We start from the raw sequence: 27896 nt of genomic DNA, 5'->3' as shown, positions 1-27896 counted from the left end.
TGTTCTTACGCAGTGTCTTACACAGAACAGGCCCTTAATAAATATATGCTTTTTTTTTTTTTTATTATTGCAACATGGTTCAACCTTTCATTCTCTCAGCATATACTTTGTAATCCCCTACTGTATGCTAAGAATTGCTTTCCCAAGGTATTTAATCATCACTCAAAGATAGAACTGAAATAGATTTTTCAGGATTCGAGAATTTCAGACCACAGACACAATACCTATTACTGTATCCAGAAGTAAATGTACATATATGTGATGGTTAATGAATTAATTCATTGACAAATGGCTTTGATCATTATAGTTCAATGTGGACTGATTTCATGTTATCTATTAGCAGCCATATGAAACTAGCTTACACTAGCCCAAAACACAAATTACACACAGAGAATCTGAAGAATACAACATTTTCCCCAGAGTCCTTGAAAAAAAAATATGATTTAGTAGAATTCATCTAAAATGCAGGGGAAAACTTCAGAGCATTTGAGGTTACGACCGAATATGTATTTTTACCCTTAGGTTATTTGACTAGAACAGCATATGCACATTCAGTATTTCATTAAAAAGCACATTCCTGCCCAGAGACATAACAGATACATTTGCAGTGAAAGAATTTTATTTATTTTCCTATTGCCTACTCTGCCAGAACCACATGGAAAAAGACCAAAAGGTTTATTACATTTATAAATCCACTCACCTCGCTTTGAAATACTTTTCTCTAAATACCCATTAAAGTGATTTTATTACCTTCAGTTCGTGTTGAAATGTTTAGACTTAAACTCATCAAAGAAATAATTAGCAAAATGTAAGACAAATAAGAGTATAACTATATAGACTCAATAAATCAAATGCAAACAAATACCTTCTATGAGTAAAAATATTTAAAAAAACAAAACAAAACTATTTTGTGAAACCTAAAGGGTCATTATAGGGATGAATAAGTATAGTGTTTGAGTATAAATAAACCTTTACACATTTATTTCTTTATTTTACAAAGAAAAGGTCTAGTGAACTCAAACACATGAGAGGAGAGAAAGAATAATAGAAAATGCTTGCTGTAATGGGCTTGTATTACACTGGTTAAAGTCTCTACTCTCAGTGGAGAATGATGCCATCAATGGATCTAGACATGGCTAAAATAATTCTTTCAGTATTTTAGTGGATTCTAAAACCAATTCCACAATCTTATACCATTAAGGCTAATGTGAAATTATTTATGAAATTACTAAGAGAGCTAAAGGAGCCTTCAAAATAGGTTAGTAGAAACTTTTCATTTTATAGAAAAGGAAATTAAAGGTCTGAAGAGATGTATTACAATCCAATTTATGAGTCACCCCAAATCAGATTTAGTTTTGAATTTTGTTTTTGACCCCTAGTGTGTTATTCAGTTTTATCACCACCTCACTTAACAGGTTTAGTTTGAAATGATTTTTGATTATTTTCCAAGATCCAGTGTACATTCAAATGAGATTTGCTCCTAAAGTTTTTCCAGAAATGTGCCCCAAGTCTTTGAAAATAATTCTAAGTAAGAGCAACAGAATGTCTCCAAGGCAAATTAGTATCGTCTAGAGCAGCACTGTCCAATAAAAATATTTTCTAATATGTTGAAAGAAAGTAAAAGGAACAGATGGATAAATTTTAGTAATATTTAACTCTATATATCAAACATATAATTATTTCAACATGTAATAACTGTTAGCGTTAGTAATTACATATTTCATATCTTTAATTCTTAGTCTTCAAAATCACTGTGAATTTCACATTTATGACACATCTCAGTTTGAACTTGACATAGTATTTCAAGTGCTCAATAGCCAATTGTGGGATGTGGCTAACATTGGACAATATTAATCTAGAGTGACAATCATTCAAATTCTGCATTGAAATTAAACTTCTTGAGTTTAATTATAAGCATGAATAATTGTTGAATAAATATTCAATGGGCAATTGGGGATACCCTGAATATTAGAAACTACACTGTTCTATTCTGGAATTCATGTCACATGGATCCTCTATGTCTTTTCTTCTCCCTCCCCCCTTTTTTAAAATGTATCTCTTTCCCCATTTATGCTATGTTCTGGGAGATTTCTTATAACTGCCCTTTAATTTGTTGGCTTGATTTTCTATAAGGTCTTATCAGTTTTTCAAGGTTTCCATTGCACATTTAAATTTGATAATTTTGTTTTTCATTGGAGACACTATTTCTTAATCTCAGACTATTATCCTTGATAGATTTATTTTACCTTTAAGTCTCCCTGATACCCCAGGTTGTATATTATTAATTTTCTCCATTCTTTGAATGTATGCCATTTAATTACTCAGAATAAGTTTCCCTTTTTTGTATTATGTAAATTTGTATAAGTAATATATTGGTAATTTATTTCAAAATACAGTGGCAAAAAAGTGTTGTGTTAACTTTTAGTTCACACCTAAGGCACATGTTTGAAGCCACTAAGTGCATGGCTTTATCAGTAAGGGGTTAAAATAACATAATTAAATGTACACCAGAAGGAACATCACCTTAAAGGTTGTTGGAAATTAGTTTGGTGAATTTTAATGACACTCAAGATATGTGGTTCACATGGCAACACATTTCTGATGAACAATATGTAATCATCTAGTCCAGCCCAGGTGCTGAAACCTTTGGAGTAACACATGACATCCAAAGTCTGCATGGCCCAGAGTCTGTATAACAAAGAGGACTGTACAGATAAGCTCAACAATAAGCTAGGCTGATTCTACTGTCAGATGTGTTTGTAATCAACTTTGAATGAATTTCTCAGGCAAGATCCTCTTTGGTGTACCTGAAGACAACGAATGCATTCACCCCCAATTTTGCAAGAGCATGGATGACTGTGTTTGTATCTTCCTATTGATTAATGTGGTTCATGTGGCAGATTTGGTCTAAACCTACTTTTCATTTTCACAGACCACCTGACAACCCGACACCATAGAGTACCCACACAACGCTGATCTCCAGCAGCTACCAATAGTTGAACAGCCAATTGGGTCAGGTCAGTTAAAAATAACAGATTCAATCTTTTTTTTCTCCATTCATTTCTTAATCCTCACAAAAAACAGTCTGCAATTGTGTTACTGTCATGTAAGTACCTGTTAGATGTTACCTGGCTCTCTGTTAGGTCTTAGGAAAATGTGTTCTTTCTCTAGTTTTGCTGGTTTGTTTTGCTTGTGAGTCATAGAGAGGGAGTACCTAGTGTGAACAGTTGAGAAGTAAGAGAAATATTTGTGATGCCCGACTGAAGAACCTCATCTCTGGCTAGTGTACCTGCCTCATGTTCAGGTAATGTCCCTGAGAAGATGGGCATGCCTCTTCCAGGACTGGGCAATCCCCACAGTGTTAGGTGGGGTCAAGATTATCTGACTCCATGGCATCCTGCAATAATTGCTCACCATTTCTGTCTCTAACTATTTTCTTCTACTTGTCTGAGTCATCTCCCATGTAGTCATGGCTGCCTGGACTTCTATGAAATTATGGGCTAGAGAGGGACAAGTACGTTTGAAGACTCTTAAGGGCTTTCAATGATCACATGGTAATTTCCATTCCATGAGGAAAAGGCAAGAAAAGATTTTTAGAGCATTGATATTGCAACATACTCTCCAGTGTCATTTCAATGTTGTTCTTCCTATCACACTACAATCCAACCAAATTCCCTTTTAAAGGGGGTCAAAGCTTTATAATTCTTTTGCTAGCTATCTGGTCCTTCTGTAGTTTCTATTATTGGCCTTTACATACAGCATTATATTTGAGATGGTTCAGGATTACAGCAATTCAACAGATCCCAGGGGATGGGTTCCTGCAGAGAGCTCTAAATAAAACACAGAGAAGCACCGATCAGACCATCAAACCTCAGAGGGAAGGTAGGGGAGGATGAGGGCAAGGGGGAGAGATCAACCAAAGGACTTGTATGCATGCATATAAGCCTAACCAATGGACACAGACCCCTGGGGGTGAGAGCATGAAGGGGGTGGGGTTTGAGAGGGTAAGGGTGTGTATAAGGACACATATGAAATACCTTAATCAGCAAAGAAAAAAATAAAAAATAAAACATCAGTAACTCTACTCCTGCTACCTTCTGAGGTCCAAATGTGATAGCTAAAACATTCTGAATTACTAGTGTCCGATATAGAAAAGTAATTATACCAGTTCAGGGCCATTCACAGCAAATATTCATCTTAAAAACATAATGAAAGATTATATCAGCCCTTTCTTTTAAAAAAAAGGTTTATAATTTGTATTTAATTTATATACTAGCATTTACTAATCCATACCAATGATATTTAAATAGTAAGCATCCTTATTATTAACTAGTGACCCAGTGCACAAAATTCATGCACATTAAAAGGGGGTTAATTAGAGGAAATAATTTAATATTGCTATTTGTCCTTTCTCTATAATAGAAGTACTGGAGATGAAAGAAAATTAGTAAAATGTATTTGAAAACCTTGCTCCTGTCAGAGTCTGGGGCACACCATGGGACCCAGAATCAATTCCCCACTCACCCACCCACATGCACCTCAAAATCACATGAGACCCAGACCTGGCTGCCCTCCCCTCCCCAATTGGGCTAGATCCAGACCTGCCAGCCCCTTGTCAAGCCCTGCCAGGCCGGGAGCATAGCCTCAGGGCCCCTGGCTCAGCACCAGGATGGGGGGCATGGCCTGAGGTTCCCCAGCCCAGACCGGGGTGCATGCCTAAGATCCTCCAACAAGCCCTGCCAGGTGGGGGCATAGCCTGAGGTCCCCTGTCAACTCCTCCAGGTGGCGGGGGGGGGGGGGGGGAGGAAGCTTCAGGTCCCCCTTCAAGCCCTATGGGCAGGGGCACAGCCTGAGTTCCCCCAATCTAGCACTGGGGTGCACCTTGTGGTCCCTTGTCAAGCCCCGCTGGGTGGGGGCAGGCCTGAGGTTCCCTGTCAAACCCCACGGAGGTGGGGGAGGCCGTAGCCTCAGGCCCCTGCTGATTGCTCATTAAGGCTCCTTATGGGAACTTGGCCTCAGCTGTGGGTGCAGCCATCTTTCTGGCAGAGTGATGGTCAATTAGCATATTCCTCTTTATTAGATAGGATTTTATATTCATAATTTCAGGCCTTCTAAATTAATGGCCTTCTGAATTTTAAAATATTATATTTATTCTTTCATTTCATATAATCAGTGACTGAGGACATGGGAAAGGGAAAAATTGAATGTTAAATGAAATTAAAATCCTAACTTGAAAACCACACATCAATTCCAATTTCAATTTTTTTCATCAATTCCAACTTCAAATTTGTTGTATGTTGATTTTACTTCTTCCTTTTTCTGCCCTGAAAGAACAGCTGGACATGTTATAATATTAATGAAGCCTAGGATTCACTCTTTTGATTGACTTTCATAGCCTCACTGTATGCACAACATATAGTATTCTTTCAAGGCATTGCTCTTTTGAAAGGCATGCATTTAATAATATGTAAACTGATTGGGTACATAATAACTAAAAGACTCAACTCAGAAAGGAAACTGATTTTATATTCTTATGTCTATCATTTCATTTGTAAAAAGCTTGAAATGTGTACTCCCAATGCATGAAACCTAGCTTGACACTAATCTTTTATTTACTAAGTACAGAGTTTCCTATTTTGGATCTTTAGATTCTACTAGGATCAAATTGCTTTCTCACGTCATGATCTTGTAATGAGGATGCTGCATAATTGGAGGAGTAATTGATTAAAAAGAACTGCAAGTCTCTGAAAGTATGCCAAAAATATCCTGGAACCATCAACCCTAAATGACTCCAAAAATAATACTTTATGTTCTAAAAGAAAACAGCAACAAAAAACCATGGTGCTATTTTTTTTTTCCCCCTCAAAATATTTTAAACTGTCATTTTTAAGGCCCAATGACAGTTGAAATGTTTGAAAGCTATTTGGGAGGATTGTAGCAACAGAAGCAAAAGTATGTAGTTCAGGTAGAATGAACATGGTTGTCAAAAAAGGCATCTGTCAGGAGGAAAATTCTGCAGCCTGATAGTTCTCACTTCCAATTACAGCAGTAGGTACAATATTAAAAAGTTCTGCAGTGACAGTCAGATGCTGTACTCGGCTGACACTGTTACTTGTGTTGTTTTCTCTTTTAGAAAATGTGTGCTTCTAGGAGCTATGTATTGTGCAAAAGTCAGGTATTTTTGCATATGGATTTCCCCTCACCTGTTAATGTATGTAATAAGCTAACTTCTCATTGAGTCTTTTTCGTACAAGACAGGACTCTGAACATTCAAAATTAAGCATCTAGCTGTTAAATTTTTAATAATTTCAGAGCAAGCTTGAAATATGGAAACTATTGCTAAAACTACCTGCAGGGTAATGAATCTTAATAGAGTTAAAAGATAATGTGGAAATAGGTCAATAAATCTCATTAATATTTCTAACCTAGAAAACCAAAGGAATATTAAGATAACATTCAGCAGAAAATGAACAGACATTTTCTTTTCAGTCTAAATATGTATTTACTCTGGAACTGTAGGCATATACATATGAACTTATTTTGTTTGCAGCTATATATGCCAATATACTCAAACCCAGTGACCTGTGAGCTTCCCTGAAATGCTTTTTAGCTTTAATTTTAGGTCAAGGGGATAAGTATAAATAAAAAGGAACAAGCTCACATAAAAATCCTATATAATAAAAGCCTAATATGCTAAGTGTCTAGTCATCTGGTCGGCCATTCAACCAATCAAAGCATAATATGCTAATGATATGCTAAGGCCACTCAACTGCTCTCTATGATGAGCACTGATCACCATGGGGCAGATGCTCTAACTGGTAAGTTAGCTTGTTGCCAGGGTCTGGCCAATCAGGACTGAGTGAGATGGGCCAGACATGCCCTGGAACCCTTCTGCAATCCCTCCCTGGCTGACCATCCTCCTGTGTCCCTCCCCAGCCCCGATTGTGCACCAGTGGGGTCCCTCTGCCTAGACTATGCCCTCTTACAATCCGGGCTGACGGACACCCCCCACACTCCGAGTGCACAAATTTCATGCAAAAGGCCTCTAGTTACTTAATAAAATAATTACATGCTTTTAGAGGTGAAATGAAAGTTTAACTATGTCTTTCTTGCATTTTCATCATCCACACATATGAAGTGTTAAACCATGAGAGTGACTATAAAACTACCCCATAGTGACACTGTGAAGTCCTTAATTAGTTAAGAAATAGTATGTTTAACATTCCTTTTTTCTTACAATAATAAGAAAGAATATCTGATAGATAATCTTAATCACAAGGTTTGAAACCAAAGGGTAGCATATAATTAATCAGCAAAGTTAAACTAAGCACTCCACTTGATTGAGGTTTAAAATAGTGCTGAACTTTGAGACTTATTATAATCAAGGTTTTTAAAATATGCATATATATGTGTTTCAGAAAGGAAGTGAGAGAGAGAGATAGAATTATCAATAATGAGAGAGTATCATTGATCAGGTGTCTCCTGCACACTCCACATTGGGAACTGAGCCTACAACCCAGGCATGTGCACTGACATGGAATTGAACCGTGACTTCCTGGTTCATAGGGTGACACTTAAACCACTGAACCACGCCAATTGGGCAAAGCTTATTATTTTCTTTAACTCAAAAGGTAACTACATATTTGAAAATGTGAAAAAAAATTTAAACTAAAATCACACGAAAGATAAACGCGTGGACTCATAGCTGATGGATAACAATAAAATACTTTTATGTTAAACTTTTCTATTTTATCTAGATCATCTATTTGAGAAAAAGCTTTTGAAAAGCTATAAAATAAGGAATAAAGGATCCCTTTCCAAAAGGTACATTACTAAAGATTTAGAAATGTGGCCCTGAGGATTAGAAACAATTTACTTAAGGAGGAGATTATATAGTGATTAAACCACACTACTACTGCAAATTACATACAGGATTTCACAGAGGGGTTCTATTTAATTCCTTAAATACTGCATTGTTCAAGCTTTCAGTATGATGCTACCGAAGAGATTATACTATTAAAAAGATTGGATGAAATCTCTATACTAGTAGGAAGGGATTACACTGATGTTTTAAAGGGTAGTTGGATTGTTAAATATTATTAACTAGAGGCCTGTAAGTGAAATTTGTGCATAGGTAGGGTCCCTAGGCCTGGCCAGCTATTAGGACCAATTGGGGCCTTCCTTCCCCCAGCTGCTGGCCAGGGCCTTTCTTCATTTTGTGCCACTCCCTGGTGGTCAGCGCACTTCATAGCAAGTGGTCGAACTCCTAGTTGGTCAAACTCCTGAGGGAACAATTTAATGTTCACCTTTTATTATATAGGTATCTACAGTAAACGGAGTAAGTAAAGGAATATATTTATCTGTATAATTGGAAAATTGTTTTGTTTTAAATTCTCAAGTTATGGAATTTAGACACACACACAAAACACGTACTCAGTTACATATATCCTCTTATTAACTTATTCACAAGGCCCAGTTAGATGATGTCAGAAAATTAGCACTGCTCTTGTGTCAATAACTCAGCAGTTCAGAATTTTAATCCTAACACAGAGAGGATCATTTCCGGAGAAATAGACTAATTTTGTTAAAACTCCTTGCAGTTCCAATGTTTGGTGAGCCACTAAGATAGAATTTGGATGAGGACAGTGTGAAGCGGGGGGTGAGGTAAGGACAGAGGGTGAGGTGCGAACCCGGTGGAGGGGAGCTAAGGGGGTGGAGGTGGGGGGGGGGGAAGAGGAACAATTGTAATAATCTGAACAAAAAAGATTTATTAAATTAAAGAGAGAGAGAGAGAGAATTTGGACCCTTTAGTAATTCAGCTTGAAGATCAATTCAAACCTTTAAAAAAAAAAAAACCACTAAATGATTTTATCCCAGGAACCATTCTAAACAAGTTGTGGCCTTTATAATTGAGACTCCTTACATCAGTGAAAATAAGCCAAGTACAAGAAATATACTTGAAAATTAGGACCTTATAAAGAGGACAAAGCTGTATTTAGTCTATTGCAGTAGCTTATCAAACAAATCAACATGTAACACATGAAAGCATTTTTGTTGTAAAATTTTCAAATAATACACAGCTTAATGTTCCATAAGGAAAACATTCAACCAAATCTGTATCTTCTTGTGCCTTAGAATTCTCAATTGGAAAATAATCTCCATAATTGTAGGCTTGATCTTAACATAAATGTACAATTTATATTCATCTATCTCCAAAATGCAATTCTGAAAAAAGGAATGCTTTTCCTCTTTGAAATAGTAGGATATAAAAAAAATTATAGGAATTCTCACACATGCCAGAAATGGAACTCGGCTTTGTCATCACGTGCCATAGATTTGGAAAACTTTCTGATAAGAATATGAATGTCAAAGTAACAGGCTACTTATTTTCATTTCCATGGGCATGAGCTGAATCATATTTATCAAGTAACACAGATCATTTTTTACTTTCCATTTCTCCAGTCTAGCAACTAGAGCTTGGCAGTAGGGGCTTTAAAAATAAATTACATTTTCTTAAAAAAAAAGGTATAAAGAGTATCTACTCATTCATCTAGGAATAAGGCTACATAATATAAAAGAGCCAGAAGCATCCTCTTTTCCCAAGATCATGGTAATGATACTTTCCTAAAAGGAGAAGCTATTACTTACCTTACCCTGGTTTGTATTTCAGGCTATTCTTTATGTTCCTTCAAGTCCAATAAAACCAGCCTTGTGAGGAGGTGTAGAGATGTACTCCAGTGTGGTTTATATAGCTGACCCCATTATCGCAATGTATGCCTGTCTTTAGCTGTAATACTATTCATGGGAAAATATATGCTTTGCTTACCTTTAGTATCTTCATATCATCAGATGCCTTCAAGTCACTCGAGCTAGCTCTACTTTTTCTTTTACACCAAGCATTGGATTGTCCAATGTAAACAAGATCAATATTGATTGTATATTCCATAAAACCAATACTGTACTATATTCAATATATTCTAAAGTAAATACTCCTCCCCCTTTGCTATCTCACACCTATATTCTTTCAGTATACTTTTTTTTGTTTTATTGTTGACATTATTACAGATGTCCCCTCTCTACCCACCATCACCCAGCCCTTCCCCTACCCCAACTTCACATGGCTATGCATATATGTTCTTTGACTAATCTCTTCACCTTCCTTTTTCTAATTCCCTCCCCCCACCCCCAATCTCTGACATTTGTCACTCTGTTCCATGTATCCATGCCTCTGGCTCTATTTTGTTGGCCAGTTTACTCTGTTCATTAGATTCCACATATTAGTGAGATCATATGGTATTTGTCTTTCTCCGACTGGCTTATTTCACTTGGCATAATCATCAAGTATACTTGTTTTTAGCGGTTATAAAGATACTTATAAAGAAAGTAATTGCCCATCTAGTATCTCTTTCTCCTTCTTGTGTAGCAACTCAGCTCTCAATGCATTCAGTGGAAAAGTGTTCAGATAAAACACAACCCTCCCCAGCCATCGTTGCCTCTAGGTGTGACCATGTTACTAAGCTCTGGCAAAGAGACCTCCATGGCTGTTGTTAGCTGGGGATCCTGTGTGAGAATTTCAAAAGGGAGAGAGAAGGCTGGGCTGGGCTCATTCTGTCCCTTTTGCTCCATGTCTGATATGAAAATGATACTTGAGCTCCAGTAATCAGCTTGAATGATGCACATTCTAATGAAGAAGAAAAACAGATGGTACAGCAGCAGATGGAAGAAGCCCGGATCTCTGCTAACACTGTGTTGCTATCATCTAGGCCTAGAAAGCCGACCTTCACAGTTGGCTCGTCAGCGAGAGAAACATAAACTGCTACTTATTTTAACCACCAATATTTCTGGTGTCGGTTACCAGCAGTAGAAGGCAATTTCTTACACAGTACAATACAGAGTCCCTAGGAGTTCCTCTAGAAGTTCCCTCTCCTTTGCAATCCACCCCAGGAGCTAATTAATCACCAAGACCTGTCAGTTTAATTTCTTAAATAGGTTTCAATTTTTTTTAATTTTTTTTTTTTTTTTTTGCTTTTTCTCCATCTTCACTTTCATTGCTTTAGTTCAAACATTCCTCATCTGTCACCACACTGTTGAGGCAGACTCTAATTTGTGTGCTATCAGTCTCACTTCCCTAAGGTTCATTGCCACCAGAATGTTCTTTCTGAAATCGTTATCTGATCCTAATCCTCTCTTCTCCCCCTCAAGTTCACATACCTCCAGTGCCTAATTTTCAACCAAGTAATATTTTTTTTTAGTGTGACAAAAGATAGGAATTTTAATTATTGGCCTTATCCTTGGTTTTATACTCTAGAAATATCAAAACACTGAATAACCCTTCCATGCCTTATCAGTGCATTTATTCCCTGGAATGCCTACTCTCAGGCTGTGCTTAAGTTTCTCTAGGAAAATTTCAAAACTCTGGCTTGTGAAACCCAATGTAAACTCTGTAAAACTTGTCCTCAATTCTCATGTTTTACATCACACATATTATTGTTGTTTATTTCCACGCCTATTTCTTTTGCAAGACTCTGGACAGCCTGAGGGCAGAGATAATGTATTATTCCTTCTTGTCCCTCTGGTTTCTGTTTTAAAATCTGAGGAATAGTTAGTTACCCAGGTCGCTTAGGAAGTATTTGAGGCATTTGGAGTGCAGTGTGGTTTCTCTCTGGGGATAATGTTGGTTAAGAAAAACAAACAAAAGGAAACAACAACAACAAAAAACAAGAGATGAGTCATCCCAGCTGAAGCCAACATCTTTCAGGATTATTATTTACATGAAGTGACCATTGGAATTATCTTGTACTGCACTGCTGCTGTGGCTGAGATGGTCAGAGAGGGCAAGGGCCATAAAATTCTAGAAGAAAAACAGCTGGTGTCATAAGATGTAAAGACCATTTTGGTACTTTGCATGATAGCTAGCAGCATTGACTCACCTTGGCAAGAAAACAGAACGGTTTAATTGTGGGTTAATGTTTTACTGAAATTCTCTTTATTTCAGTAGCATTTTAGAGAATTTGTCATTCGATCCTATATTCATAGATTTATTTCTTCTCCATAGTGTTGGGCTGTGGTTATCTTATCATTCAGGGCTAGGCAATAGATAGTATTTATTTGTATTTTTAAAAATTTAGAAAATTTAGTAACTCTTACTATTTAATATATTTACATGTCTTAGATCTTAAAAGATACTTAAAAGAAGTTTTACTGCTATTTCATAAAGTTCCCTTCCAGGCATAATTTTTTATTATTTTAAGGGGAATAAGATATTGAAGTACATTTGATAAAATCTATGGCATTCAGTCTTCAGAATTTAGTGGTTAGTAGATAAACATTTTCTCCTAACTTTACTTCACAGAATTGAGTATTTGATCTTCCCCATTCTAATCTGTGATAATGCTTATCAGATTGGCTCAATTTTGAGAACAACCCTTTATTTCCACAGAACTGTGGGTATCCTCTATGTACGCTGAATCAGAAAACCAAAAATTTCAATTTGGAAGCTTACTCAACGAATAGCCATGCTGACTGATCTCCTCGTTACACTGCTATTACAGCTACACTGCTGTGGCCTAACTTTGATGTAAGTTAAGGCAACCAAAATATTATTTCTTTCACCTTCAAAGACTCTAGGCTGTCCATGTACATTTTATTGTAAATAAAATGGGTTTTTAAAACTCTTTAGAGATATATCTTTAAAATCTATAATAGATTCCCCCCCACCCCCCGCCCCCCTGTTTGCCTCAATACTGGCTTCAATGGAACTAAAAAAGTACTGGTAAAGAAATAAAGGCAGCCTAGCCGGCGTGGCTCAGTGGTTGAGCATCAACCTATGAACCAGAAGGTCACAGTTCAATTCCAAGTTGGGGCACATGCTCAGGTTTCGGGCTCAATCCCCAGTGTGGGGCGAGCAGGAGGCAGCCGATTGATGAGTCTCTCTCATCACTAATGTCTCTATCTTTCTCTTCCTCTCCCTTCCTCTCTGAAATAAATAAAAATATGTATATATTTATAAAAAGAAATAAAAGCACAGTCTCATTCCCCAAAGGAAATCAAATGTCAGTGTATGGGTGGGAGGATGAAGGGGTATGTGAACCTGCTTTTTAACCATCGGTATGGCAGTTCCCTCACTGAGTGTTAGGTCCCCTTCCCGAGGTCATAGAGCACGCAGTACGTGTTAGAGATAGGACTTATTTCTAGCTGAACCTGGATCTTCACATTACACATTTCTTGCTCTAGTATCTCCTGAGGTCATTGCACTGACACGTAAAGCCTGTTCAGTTCGATTCAAAAATAATTCCAAGAAAACTTTTTGAGTGCTTCCTCTATCATTTAGGCCCAAAATGCCCTGACTCTGTCGAGCTCACGTCTGAATAGGGGAAACAGTGGACAACAAACATTATAAGTAACAAAAGTAATCCAGTATTTTAGAAGACTTAAGTACTACGGGGGGAAAAAAATAAACAAGAGTAAGACTGAATTGTTTTATATTTGTTAACCTCTGTTCATTCCCATGGGAAACAGAGCTTATATATCTTCATATGGAGAATATAGAATGAAGTGTCCCAGTCTTCACTAATTACCTAGGTCAGCATGGTGTCTCCTACCCCTTCAGGGAGGTTATGGGCTTATATTATAATTAGATTTTTAAAATCCAAGTCTGCATTCCATCCTGAGATCCTCTTATCTCCTGAATGATTTTTATTTGAAACAATTTTTACACCAAGGCACACTTTTTGTGCTATACATTTCTGTAAGTTTTGACAAATGCATAATGTCATGTAGCCATCACTACAATATCAGACAAAGTACATGTTCCCAATAGCCTCTGGGCAGGCTTCCAGCTGTAAACCAGAATGCAGTCAGCAGGAGCCCTGTCCCTTTAATGCCTGGGCTTTGCTTGGGTCTGGAGCCTGCCAGCTTTCAGTCAAACTTACTCCAGGGTTATCCTAGTTCTCAGGGCTTTAGACTCAGGTTTGGCCTATTCTTTGGCTTTCCTGTGTCTTCAGTTTGCTGACTTCAGATCTTGGGACCTCTTAGCCTCCATAATTGCAAGAAGCTGTATATTTACAAAGATGTGATTTAGTATAAGGAAATATTATTCTGTCTTCTGTCATATATTCTTCTGAGTTTATATATATATTTATTTGACATCTGTCAGTCTACTTTGGTGGTGAAGTGTTTGTTAATATCTTTGAGTTATTTGCTTTCTTGTTGTTGAGTTTTAAGTTCTCTGCATATTTTGGATACAAGTTCCTTAATATTTGCAAATATTTTATATATCATATTACATATACAGTTTTTGTCTTTATTTTCATAACATATTAAAAACACACACACACACACCACATACACATATAACTTCCCAGTTTCCAGGTATGCAATAGTTTTGAGCAGCCAAAAAGCAACAACACTGATCTCAGTAGGCCTGTTGACAATAAGTTTCTGATGATAATTTTTTCCAAACTTGAGAGTTCTGGTCCAAGGCCCAGATGCAGCTGCTCAGCCCTTTGGTGGTTATTCAACATTTCTACAGTGTCATTTTCCCCAAGTGCCTATGAGAGAGCAATTCAAGGCCAAGCAAAGTCAGGTACCATGGTAGGGGAAGGCAGTTACAGCCCATTGATTCTGTAGGCGAGAAGGGCCTTTCTACTGATTCAGGATCCTGGTCTGTTCAGGTGTTGTCGATAATGCATAGAGAAGTCATTAGGATAATGGTGACAATTATGGTAATGGGTTAGGAATACATCATCTTAAAAACTTCATATAGCCTTAGAGTCTCTCTTTGAAGAATTAGATAAATTTTCATCTTTTCCTATTCTCAAGAAATAAATGAGATAAGAATAATTTAGGAAGCCTCAAAACTAGCATAAAGAGTCCCTGGGTGGGTGGCTCAGTCAATTTAAGCATCATCCTGTACACCAGAAAGGTTATGGGTTTGACTCCCAATCAGAGCACATACCTAGGGTTTTGGTCCCATCCCTGTTCAGGGTGCAAACGAGAGACAACCAATCAATTTCTCTCTCTCTCTCTCTCTCTCTCTCTCTCTCTCTCTCTCTCTCTCTCTAATAATCAATAGAGAAATAAAGATATTCTCAGAGGAGGATAAAAAAATAAAAAGAGGGGAAAGGAAAACCTGGTATAAAGAAATACACCTCCGCAAGACAGAGAGCCTTCTTTACCATCTCCCTCCCTGACTACAGAAATAATAAGAGCCTTGCCGAAACCGGTTTGGCTCAGTGGATAGAGCGTTGGCCTGCGGACTGAAGGGTCTCAGGTTCGATTCCGGTCAAGGACATATACATTGGTTGTGGGTGCATCCCCAGTGGGGGGTGTGCAGGAGGCAGCTGATCAATGTTTCTCTCTCATCAATGTTTCTAACTCTCTATCCCTCTCTCTTTCTCTCTGTAAAAAATCAATAAAATATATTTTTTAAAAGAAATAATAAGAGCCTTAACTGACCCTCAAACACACACACACACACACACACACACACACACACACGCAAATTGATTAGATACATATCAATTTGCCTGTGTGTGTGTGTGTGTGTGTGTGTGTGTGTGTGTGTGTGTGTTTGAGTCCTAGGGTGTAGGTTCAGGCAGTATCACTGGGGGGGGGGGGGGATGGGGGGGGTGGAGCCTAGACCCTTTAGTGACCTAAACTCAGTCATTCTTCCCTCAGTCCCCTTAAAGCTTTGCATTCAGATTATCAGAAGCCAGATAGTGTCTGGCTTGCAAAGTTTCTTTGCTCAGTAATTATCCTTACTTCCCATTCTCTAGAACCCATGAGGTGATGATTTCCATACCCTCACTGCCCCATCTGAAAAAAACAAGAACACCTTTACTAAGGTGTTCAGGAATCTGAAAGCCAGCCAGAAATGGTAGCTCTTATTTCCTATTCCCTGCTTTCCCTACGAAATGCTAACCATCTCCATGACGCTAGCCACTGCCCTTATGTGGAAACAGGCTTTCTGACTGCGCTGAAGCCTTCTAGACAGCAGTGGTACCTTTTGTGTCATTTGTGGCTTACATTTTTTTTTCCTTTGGCGGGACATTAGGTGGAGGAGAGGCTTTCTATTTTGTAACAACTTTTTTTTTAAAGCATTTCATGCATTACTTAGATGCTTTCTATTATAATACATAATTTAATTATTCAGCTCCCTAAAACAAAACAAAAATAACTTAATGAGAAATTATTGCCTTAACTAAAAACTGCTGCAAAAAAAAAAAAACCCTCAGTGTTGGGAAGTATGTCTAGAGAAAATTGAAAATCAGTCAACACAGTCAGAATGCCAAAGACTGAATTGACAACCAACCTGAATTCTGCATTTAATATGCCAATGCAGCCAAGTTAGCCAGCTCTTGATGACATGCATGTGATGTCATAGTCAGCCCCCTCGTGGTGTGAGACTTTTCTGGAAGTGTCCAAGCCCAAGCTTCCAAGTCCAAGTGGGGGGAGTTGGAGCCTTCAGCGAACCTTCTCTCTGCGATCTGGCTGCTGTCCTATTAAGATTTCCAATTCCTTCGCCAAGTCTGTGACTACCACTCACCAACTCTTAAATTAGACGTTAGCAAAGTTTCCTTAGCACAGCAGAACTATTGTACTGAACAAAAAAGAAGAAAATGCAAATATGTGGAATTCAGAAACTAATTTTACGACTTGCCAAGCAGGTCTCCAACTCCCAGGAGAGAAGCAACTCTCTCCACACCTGGACGCCATTAAATTTCATACCGTTATTTATGCCAGGATGGAACCAGTTGAACTTAGACTCAAGACTTAGCAGTCCGCTGGGACAGCAGTTGCTGAAGAGGTAAATTTTGGAAATTTTATTTTCTGAGTTTATGCCACTGTCGTTTCACATAAGAAAAACAAAACAGAAAACACAGCCTATGGCCACTGCTTAACTGACAACATCTTTAATGCAGTAGGAGGAGGCAGATCCTGCCATTGTCTTTAATAAATGAAGTTTTTAATAAAATGAGAAGAAAATTAGGTAAGCTAAATAGCACTTCCAAAGGGCTGGGTAGAAACATTGTCTTTGATGGGGTGTTTTAAGATTATTAGCAACACTTGCTGGGGGGGAAAAAGTGTACAAATGTTTACCTTCCAGTTTCCATGTCCATTCTCTGTATGATGGTGTTCTCAACTGAGAAAAAATGACTCTTGCTCATTTGAATGGAAACAGGTAATAATGCTCAATAAACTATCCCCCTATCCCCTTCACATGGGGATACATCAAAGTCTCCTGGAGAAATATGATATTTTTCTATTATAAACGTATTTTATAGTATAAATATACTTTATATTGTAAATATATTTTACATTACATTATAAAAATGTGCAGACAAGGGTTTAAAAGGTTTAAATAATTTATTGCAGGGTGTGACTATTTTTAAATAGCACTTTTTAAAAAATTTGCAAAATCACATTATACATATTTTCAAGGGCCTTCAAAGTTTTTAAAGAACTATGACCCAAATGTCACCATTATAATTTTACTGAAAACACTTGGAAAATTTTTTGTATGGAAAGATATAGTATAAATGACAACCAAGACAAGAAAATTCATCCCTTCCCTCGATAGTCATATGTACATACTTATGACTGTTTATTTGTATAATTGTTCATGGCCACCAGATTAGGCTCACAACATTCTAAATGTTTACCAAACCATCTTTTAATTTAGTGGCTTATTGAGAACCTGAAACACCTACAAAAATGCAAACCCCAGGGTCCCACCCTGAGAAATGTCTATTCTTTTTAGGTATTTTAGATGATTCTGAGGTAATTATAGAGAATCGTACACTATTGTAAGCATTTCATTCCTGAATGGACATCTGCTACAGGATCATGCCAAAAGCTCTGGAGTCTTATTCCCCAAAATTCCAGAACAGTTTTGGACAGTGACACCAGCATTCCAATAAGCGTATGGTCTCCCTGGTTAACAACCTTTGGAGGCAAAATGTGCTTGAGTCTATGTATGGATTGTTACAATTTTATTTTTCTAAGAAATCCAGTGTTGTCACGTTTGTTCTAGTCTAGGGTGCGCTATTTCTGGCTAGCCTGCTGGTTTCCTCTTTCTGCCAGAAATCTTCGGGCCTTCTTGTGGACCTGGCTTGTCCTCACATGGACTGTCTTCTGTGATTTTTGCTACCTGCCCTCTGTCCATCCTTCTTCCTCAGTTCCCCACCCCACCAGCCCTGATTTGGCATTTCCAAGCTAGTATTAGAGTTATATTACTATGAGCAATAACCACCATCCATTGAATAACAAGTAGGGAAATATATATATATATATATTGTGTATATATATATATATATATATATATATATATATATGCTATTTTCCTGAGTATAGCACTTAGCCTGGAGGTAGAAATAGAGGAAGTAGCTTTAATGATTGTGTCAGTAAAGTATTTGCATTAGATATAGAAAAATGTTTGATACTGGGGATTATAAAACATTGAATGGGTAATAGATTTTTCTGGAAGTCTCTAGGGTGATTAACATAAAATTCTGCTGGAAGTCAAATAGATAAATTAGAGTTTGTGAAAGTTTTGTTTTCTTCTTGTTATTTCTCTTTACTAGCTGGGAGTGATTTTCTCCACCTTGATTTATCTTGTTTATCTATAAAAGGTTGGTCATCTTTGTGTTCCCTAGATGAGACCTATGGATCAGGGAAAGGGAGGAGGTGAATTATCATGGTTTCTCAATTCCAAAATTTTATCAGAAATCCCCACTGATATTCAGGATTAAAAACATTGGAGAGCATATTCTAAAATACAGACAATGCTGAATTAACATTGGAAAAAAAGTTTCTACTTAATATACATTTTTGAGACACTTAGCATTTAAATTACAGTATCAATGAATTCAACAAAATTAAAATATGAAATTGATTTTTAATTCTTCACTTTAAAATATTAAGTCAATGAACTCTTAAATATTTGTGCATTTTGTTTGCATGGAAATAAATATGTTAATTTCTGGATGTTTTACACTTCATGCATAAATAATAAATATAATTGTCTTAAGATGAGATTACTAAAAAAAAATGAAAATCTGTAATGCTATTCAATATAAAGTATGTTTTAGTATGAGTACTTTTTTATATTCTTTATAAATGTTCAGATTGACAATCAAATGTGGAAGTGTAATTTAATTGAATTAGAGGGTAATGAACCACTCATCCACTTGAAATACATAGGGATTGGTCTTTATTTTTTAAAATATATTTTTATTTATTTCAGAGAGAAAGGGAGTGGGAGAGAAAGATAGAAATATCAGTGGAGAGAGCGAATCATTGAATGGCTGCCTCCTGTACACCACCACCCACTAAGGGTTAAACCCTCACCCTGGGCATGTGCCCTGACGTGGAATTGAACCTTGATCTCCTGGTTCATAGGTTGATGCTCAGCCACTGAGCCACACTGGTTGGACAGGCGAGATTGGTCTTAATTATATCTATAATATATCCAAACATCTAATTTTTATTAAAAATGTGGAAAATATATGTGAGGAGGAGAAAACAGCACAGGCAATTTTAACAGTTGTAAAAAAAAATAATCTTCAAAAACTTAAAATCTTCAAAATTGTTTGTGAGGTCTTTCAATACTGAGAAAGGTCTTACTCCTAATATTACAAAAGAGGAAACCAAATTTCAGAGAAGGCAAGAGCCAAAGTAACCAGACTTGAAAATCCCTCAATGTCTGTGTAACTCAGATAATGGTTGACAAGTAAAATGCTTCTTTAAGATTCTATGGCATAGAAATTGCAACATGTCTTCAAAAAGACAGAGGCCACAATTATTGTGAACCCTGAGAGACATGGGCAACACCAAAGTCTTAGAAAAGTAAAGTAAAAATGGTAATGGATACAGTACATCCAAGGAAACCTAGGTGAATTATTTTTCTATTTTTGTTTCTCTATTTATGGTATTGAATCCAGGCACTATGTTAGGCATTTTGGAGTACAGAGTGAATCAGCTATGATTCTTCTTCTCTAGGTGCTAATAATGTCTCACAGGGAAGCTGGAAATGCTTAAATCTAATCTAATGAAGAAAGTGACGGGTGCCAGGGAGACACAAACAGAGATTATGAGAAAGTTATATTAAGGAAAAGCAACAACTTGAACAAGAAAATGAGTAAAAGTGGGGAAGGTGGGATGTAGATAGAGAAGAGCCAACATTTCAGTTCATTGAGATCAGAGAATGACTAAAATGCAATAGTAGACAATGTTTGGAAATACCCATTGGATTCAGACTTTAGAGGACCTTGACTAGCATGGTAAGCATAGTTCTTTAATTCAGGGAGAGTGGCTAACGTTTTGAATTATGTGATGAATTTTATTGAGAACTTTCCTTGAGAGTATGTGAGAATACAATAGTTTGGATCAGGATTATGGCCAGTTTTCTGTTAAAAATATAGCAGTCCCCTTCAGAGGAGCTCCAGAGATTAATGCTCTCCAAGCCAGCATTGGAAAGGACCTGGCAGAGTTGTACAACCTTTTTATTTTCATTTCCTATCTCTCTTAGCTTAATAAAACAAGAATGTATCACCTTCAATTATTTGACATTTCTTCCTCTATAAGAGGAATTTGTTTATATGCCCATGCCAAAATTTCTCTTTCAAAACACTAATTTCAACTATTAATATTATAATAAAAGTGTGATTCATTGTCTGTAATATCCCAGACACTATGATGAACCTATTAAAATATTTCATGTAATTTTCATAACAAGGCTACAAGTATAGTATTCTTATCCTAATTTCATACATAATAGAACTGGGGATCTGAGACAAGAATCATAGTTTCGTTGTCTTATAGTTGGCATTGTTAAGACTTGAACACAGGATACTTTGACTCCAAAATAAACATAGTCTGTTCACTATGACAGCAGTTGAAAAGGTAGTAAATTATACCTCTGGTCTTTCTGGCATAAAAAGCCTGTAAATGTTTTTAGTCTGGGTTGTACTGTCCAGTCAGTTCTGTCATTTGAATGTTCCTAATGGAGATCTTAGACAAAATGTCTCAATTCCTCTTTCTTCTCTACATATAACATGGCATTTTTTTCTACATTCATCAAGGTTAATTGCTTACATGACTTTTGTGGTTCCTAGAGGAGATATTCAAAATATTTAATAACCTATATGACATGGCAGCAGCCAATCAGAACAGACCACCGAGAAATCAGACTCAGCTATCAGAAAATAGAATAGTAGCTCTGACACAGTCCATATCTCTTGTCAATATTCCTACTGAAATTGATAAATAGAATTGTCTTGAAACAAATCCCTGATTGACTGTAACTCTCATCTTTCATGAACTGAACTATCATAACAAATTCTAACTCTTGAGCGGTTTATTTAAGAAATAGTAGCAGAGAGATTTTGAAGAGGTCTATGCTTCATGCTCCCTGCTTAGACCTAAGCATCTTCAAGCAAGTCCTTACCTCTCAGATTCCATTTTCTCCTGGGGAAACTGGGATCACAAGACCTACTCTTCAGACATTTATATTTCTAGGTCTAAATTAAGGTCCAAGAGGTTGCTGACACAGAGCAGGCACAATCCTGAGTGTTATATTTTTTTTTTTTTTACTACTCATGGCCCCTGCATTGCTTCTCTTTTTTCTTTTCCTCCAGGCTCTATTCAAACAATATAAAGAAATGGCCCAAGAAGTGGGGGTGGGGGGATGGGGGGTGGAATATCAGTTCCAAATAAACAGACAAGCAATATTTTAATTTATAATTATTTTTATTTAGTTTATATTCTAAATCATGTTTTCTGCTCTTCTTTTCTAAACTTTCATTTGTGGCTGATTTTCATTATGCTTATAAACCTGAAACCTCAAGAAAGAGTCAGCCCATAATGTCTTTGACAATGGTTGCATACTCTTTGTCTTACTAACTTAAAACTGCAGTAAAATTTCATTGAAAGGCCTTATCTTCTTGTAATAACTATCCCTTCTATTCTGCTGCATTTTTTAAGCATCCGTGAATAGAGTAAATCAAAGATGTAATGACTCATAATTCATGAGGAAGAGTCAAGGACTGTGAGCTGAAATCTGCCTAAAATCAAAACCTGGTTTGGGAAAGACAGAACTGCCCCTTCTCAATAGCCACACGCTTTCCTAATTGGGTTATGTTTTAATGGACCCTGCCCCCTATGATGTGTATTGGATTTAATCATAAAGTAGCTGAGAGCTAGACCAGGGCCCCTGTAGACCTCACAGTAATAGCCTCCTAGAAATATGGTTTTGCAGAAAATGGGAAAGAAGCTACTTTGTTAATAGTCACAACAGGTTAGAGTTGTTACTTGCCCAAGCATAAGACTCACCTGACTCAAGGGAAGAATATTTAATGAGGTAACAGAATCACTTCTCCATTCTTTGAACAGGATATATTATTTCTAGAGGCCCAGTGCATGAATTGTGTGCACAGATCATTCCTCCCCTCCTTCGTTGTTCTGCTGTTCAGTTGATTTGCATATTAGGCTTTTATTATATAGGATTAGCTTTTTAAATATAAAATATCAGTGTTAGATATGAAAATAATGCCAAAGGAAAAAATAATGTGTGTGTGCCATTTCAGATTACTTCTGATTTGTAAACTGTTCTGTAACCTGGACTCTTATAAAAATAGCGTGATCTCCCTCCTAAGGATCCTGGAGGAGCTCAATGAGAGTGAAGGGAATAGAGTGATGGAATGTTTAGCATGAAAATTTCATCTGAAAAAGTAATATGATATTCCTTCTCTTGACTAATTCACATTTTATGAGAACTATTTTTAAATGTGTGCCTCCTTCTCTATTGACTTTTCCTATGCTCAAGGGAGTCTGCCACACACAGAACATTTGTATTGACATTTCCAAAATGAACTTGCTCATTCATTAGGTAGACTATTTTTGGTTTATCCATATCTGCTCTCTTAATCTTTAGTAACACTACTTTGATTAGATATTAGTTGACTATTTTTTTTCTACCACAGTTATGAACTTTATTTATGATTGAATATGAAGGAGAGAATAGTGCTCAATCTATGCTTCCTCCTAAGGAAGAAGAGCTTAGCAAGACTTGTTTTTTAAAAGTATGTATAGTGAAATAAGTCAGACAGAGAACAATGAATACATACTATAGGTGATCTCATTTACATGTAGAATCTTAAAAAAACACACACAAATTCACAGATGTAGAGGCTGGGGTTGAGAAGGGGATGGGTAGAGGTTGGTTAAAAGGTACAAAATTCCAGTTATAAGATAAATAAGTACGGCAAATATAATGTACATCGTGGTGACTATAGTTAACAATACTATATTGGATATTTGACAGTTGCTAAGATAGTAGTAGATCCTAGAAGTTCTCATCATAAGAAAAACAATTTGCAATGATGCATGGTGTTGGATGTTAACTACATTTATTGTGGCAATCATTTTGCAATATGCACATATATCATTGTGTTGTACACCTTAAGCTGACAATGTTATATGTCGATCATATCTCAACTAAAAAACCCTCAGACCTCATCTCTTCTACTGGAGTAATAATAATACATCATAAATGTGAATGTGGGTATTTACTCTCAAACCCACATCTACACCATATTCTTAAAAATTCAATAACCCCAAATTTTGCATAGCCTTTTAAAGTTAAATAAATTAGGGCCTCATTATATAAGTTGGCTCTCTTTCCTTCGTCTGGGCTCTAGGTTTTTCAAAGTAGCTAATACTCATTTCTCAAGCTTTCCTATTTACTGGGAAATTGCTGAAGGCAAATTGTCAGTAAACACAGGGTTATGAATCAGTAATTAATCATGAGCAGATAGAAATCTAAGACCATATTTTATAATGATAATTAAGCCAATTAAGAATAGCAATCTGCCAAACCTCAGTTATTATCATATAGATTAACCATCCTAGTAACTGTTTTCTTTCTTTCAAACCATTTATTTCTTCTTTATATTTTAAAAAAACAAAAAACAAAAACAACAACAACAACAACAACAACAAGAAAAACATGCATGTTTAGATTGTGACTAGATATAAAACTTCCCCACTGTGGTAGACTCTTGCTTGGCCAGCATCAATAATCTTCCACCCTGTTTCTGATAACTCTAATTTCCTATTAGAGGACAAGTCTCCTATTCTCAATCTGTGTGGTCCTAATGAGCCTGACATCATCCCCTAGCTTCATTAGCCAATCAGAGTAACTGTGAATGGCCTATAATGGGCATAGGGAATAATGTGGACTCAAGTCCCACCCTAAACTTTCACTGTTTGGAAAAGGTATCTCTTTCTCTCGATGTTGCTTAAGGACTTGAAAAATAAATGAATTTTCCAAGGCTGTTGTCTTGAGAGAGCCAATCTGAGAAAAGAGCCAATGCAGAAGAACACAATGGGAAAAATATATTTTCTTAAACTCTACAACTCTGATTTTTAAAATCTCAAGAAATAAATAAATATTCCATGAGCATAGATTGACAGTTTCAATTGTTTTGAAAAGTCAACTGGTTTAAAATATTATGTTTACACAAAACCTACACATAAATGTTTATAGCAGTGTTGTTCATGATTGCCGAGAGATAGATGCAACTTCTGATGAGTGAATGAATAAGCAAACAGGTAACATCACAGTGGAAATTCAGTAATAAAATAAATATGCTGTGAAGTCAATGAAAATACCCAAGCCATGGGTGAATTTTAAATGCAAATTGCTAAATGAAAAAGAAAAAGCCACTTTGAAAGGCAATATGATTATATAATTATTATCATATGCCATTGTAGAAAGGCAAAACTATAGAGTCAGTGAATAGATCAGTGGTACCTAAAGGTTTGGGGGAAGAATTAAATAAGTGAAACCTGGTCGTTTGTTGGGAACAGTAACAGTAAAGCTATTCAGTATGTTACTCTGATGGAAAATACATAACATTTCGATTTGTCAAAAGAAATAAAGCATAAGAGCAAAGAGCTGGCATTGTTTGTGAGCATTATAAAAATCACGTAGGAGGCCAGGGACCCCAGGAACTAATGCAAATTGTGACAAGACATCTAACTGCATCACAAATGTAGGCAACAACCTCGCTGAGTGGAGTGGGGGGAAAGGTGTTCACCTAGGTAACTTTAAGAGCAAGTGAATTCTGAAAGAGTCATGGCAAAAGGAAATGCAGATAAGCACTTCAGTTAATAAGGTTTCTTCCCACAGGAATATTAGTTAGCAATTCTGATACTGATGTACATAAACTAGTATACTAGAATAGAACAATTAAGTAAAAGAATGGTGGGAATCATGTTTTTCAGTTGTATTTTTCACTGTTATAGGAATTTATGGATAAGGAATTTATGAAAAAATCCATGTGGAAATGGATTAGAGTTAAATATCAATATAAAGTCATGTTTAGGTTAACATGGACATTGAAAGTTAAATATAGAAATATTATAGATGTGTATGTACACAGTTTGGCATAAACCTGGTTTGTTTATTTGCTTTGTCAGCTGAGAAGACTTACGAGCAATGACACCTCAGTAGCAATTAATACACCAGGAATCCAGAACTTGGTTTCTAATACCATACTGCAAACCAAAGAACCAGGGGCCTTGGGTAATTGCTGAATCTAGGGATGGGACTGGAACCATTGAAAGAGCTCTTAAGAGACAACATGAGAACAATTTGAGAAAAAAATATTAGTATTGTACTATAACCTGAAGTATAAAATAAATATCCATAAGTTTATACTGATATAAATGAAAGATTGAGCCTGTCCAGTGTGATTCAGTTGAGTGTTGACCCATGAACCAGAAGGTCATGGTTCGATTCCTAGACAGAGCATATGCTCAGGTTGCAGGCTTGATACCATGTAGAGAGAGTATTGGAGGGCTGATCAATGATTCTCTCTCACCATTGAAGTTTCTATTTCTCTCTCCCTCTCTTTTCCTCTCTCTAAAATCAATAAAAACATTTTTTTAAAGAAAGAATGATTGGATGGTGAATGGGGGAATAGATAAACAGGGGGAAAAGATAAGTTTCTAATGCAAAATAATTTCAAATAATTTATATAGATAGACCACCCTCAAAAAAAGAATATACTACAGCCTTTAAGGAGTATAACTCTGTTATGGTTGCTATACATAATGTATATATGTACACATATAATATAGTGCTTATATTATAGATGACACAGATAAGATAGTTCTTACATTATATATGTACTGGAGACGCAGTACATGACATTGTGCATGGGTAGGGTCCTTAGTGCTGCCAGCTGCCAGCTGCCGGCCGGAGCCTCCCTTTTCTGGCTGTCAGCTGCTGGCCAGGGCCTTCCTTCATTTCGTGGTGCCCCCTGGTGGTCAGCACACATGATAGCAACTGATCAAACTCCCAATCAGTCCAATTCCCAAGGGGACACTTTGCATATTAGGCTTTATATATATAGATATTTATAACAATATGTAACTATAATATAGTGCTTTTTTATAATATTCTTATTTGTTACATATAATCTATGTAACTTTATATTACATATAAATATTATATAATTACATATAATATACTGCATATTTACAATTTTTATATATATAGTGCTTGTTACAGTGTCTGGCTCATAATTATTACTCAGAAACGATAGTGGTGAAATCTCCCAAAGAATATTTGTACAGCCTCTGCCTCAGCAATCCTATTTCCAGGAGGTGGGTGTGTGTGTATGTGTATTTCTGAAATGTGTATATATTTCACCATATGGTATATAGTAGAATGCTCATAATAGTTCTGTTTGTAATATCCACATACCAGAAATATCCAGAGACCTATCAACAGTATTGTGGCATATTTACAATTTATGAAATGTATGCAGCAATTAGAATAAGGATAGAGAATTACAATATGGATGAATTCCACAAACAAAATGTTAAGCTAAGGAAACCAAGTAGAAAAGAGTATAAATATGATTCCACTGATATAAAATACAAAAGCAGGCCCAAATGTGTGGACAGCTCTAAGGCTCTTGGTCTGGGTGCCAGTTACATGAGTGTATTCAGTTTGCAAAAGCCCATATGTCTGCACACTTATGTGCACTTTTCTGGTTGTATATTTATATTTAACCTGAAGGAATTTGAAAACAAGAGGGACACTAGGCTGTCATGTGAAGATCATTGCATTTATGAAAGCTGCCAATAACAGCTATAAGAGCCTGAGCTAATTAACTTCTGAAACTGAGTTCACCCATTTAAATTAAATAACAGAATTAATTGTGAGGATTCACTAAAATCAAATTATGTGCAAGCATTGCATGTGCATGTGCACACACACGTGCGTGCACACACACACACACACACACACACACACACACACAAATTCCTCAACCGGTATTAACCACACTTGCCTATGCAATGGGTTTCAGACTGCTGAATTATCAGTACCACCTCTGTGAAGCAATGAGTGGCACATTATTCATTTTTCATTACTTTCTTTATTCTTTATCCAGAGAATGGTTATTTAAAGCTCAATCATCCAGAGGGTTCCTGTATTAATGAGCCTGTGCCACATGGCATGATTGTCAAGTGGTTATAAAATGAAATAAGACAAAATAAAAGTTGCTTCCTCCCGAGGTCAGAGGATGCCAACACTATTTTGGGCAGTGGCATAGTGAGAGGAATATTAGCACTTTCAGCATGACTGTGTTCAGATTACACCTGGAAAACATTTTGTTTTTTGGTTTTTAATTTTTGGCAGCTAAGGAGCCTCCAGCAGTCGGACAAGTGGCAGGAAACCTAGGGAGTGGTATAAAGAATCTGTGAGGTTCCATACTGTTAAGGGGATAAAAAAAAAAAAAAAAGATGGGCTAAAAATGCATCTAGTATTGTCCTGTCAGCGAGAATGAACATAATAGCTCAGAAATATGGGAAAGGAATCA

The 27896-nt window shown here is 36.6% G+C and overlaps 1 protein-coding gene across 4 annotated transcripts in view; it reads left to right on the top strand.

Annotated features, from left to right (window-relative positions):
- TMEM196 (transmembrane protein 196) overlaps positions 1–27896 on the top strand; it is a 165840-nt gene that overhangs the window by 75720 nt on the left and 62224 nt on the right. For all 4 annotated transcript variants that reach the window (XM_084897877.1, XM_084897876.1, XM_084897878.1 and 1 more), the window contains one exon: positions 2933–3017. The gene's annotated coding sequence lies outside the window, so the exon portion shown is untranslated. The remainder of the gene's footprint in view (positions 1–2932; positions 3018–27896) is intronic.

This window comes from Pipistrellus hanaki (assembly GCF_964339955.1).
Source record: "Pipistrellus hanaki genome assembly, chromosome: 10".
NCBI classification, from domain to species: domain Eukaryota; kingdom Metazoa; phylum Chordata; class Mammalia; order Chiroptera; family Vespertilionidae; genus Pipistrellus; species Pipistrellus hanaki.
Note: the sequence above shows the minus strand (reverse complement) of the source record. Positions and strands in the feature narration are given on the sequence as shown.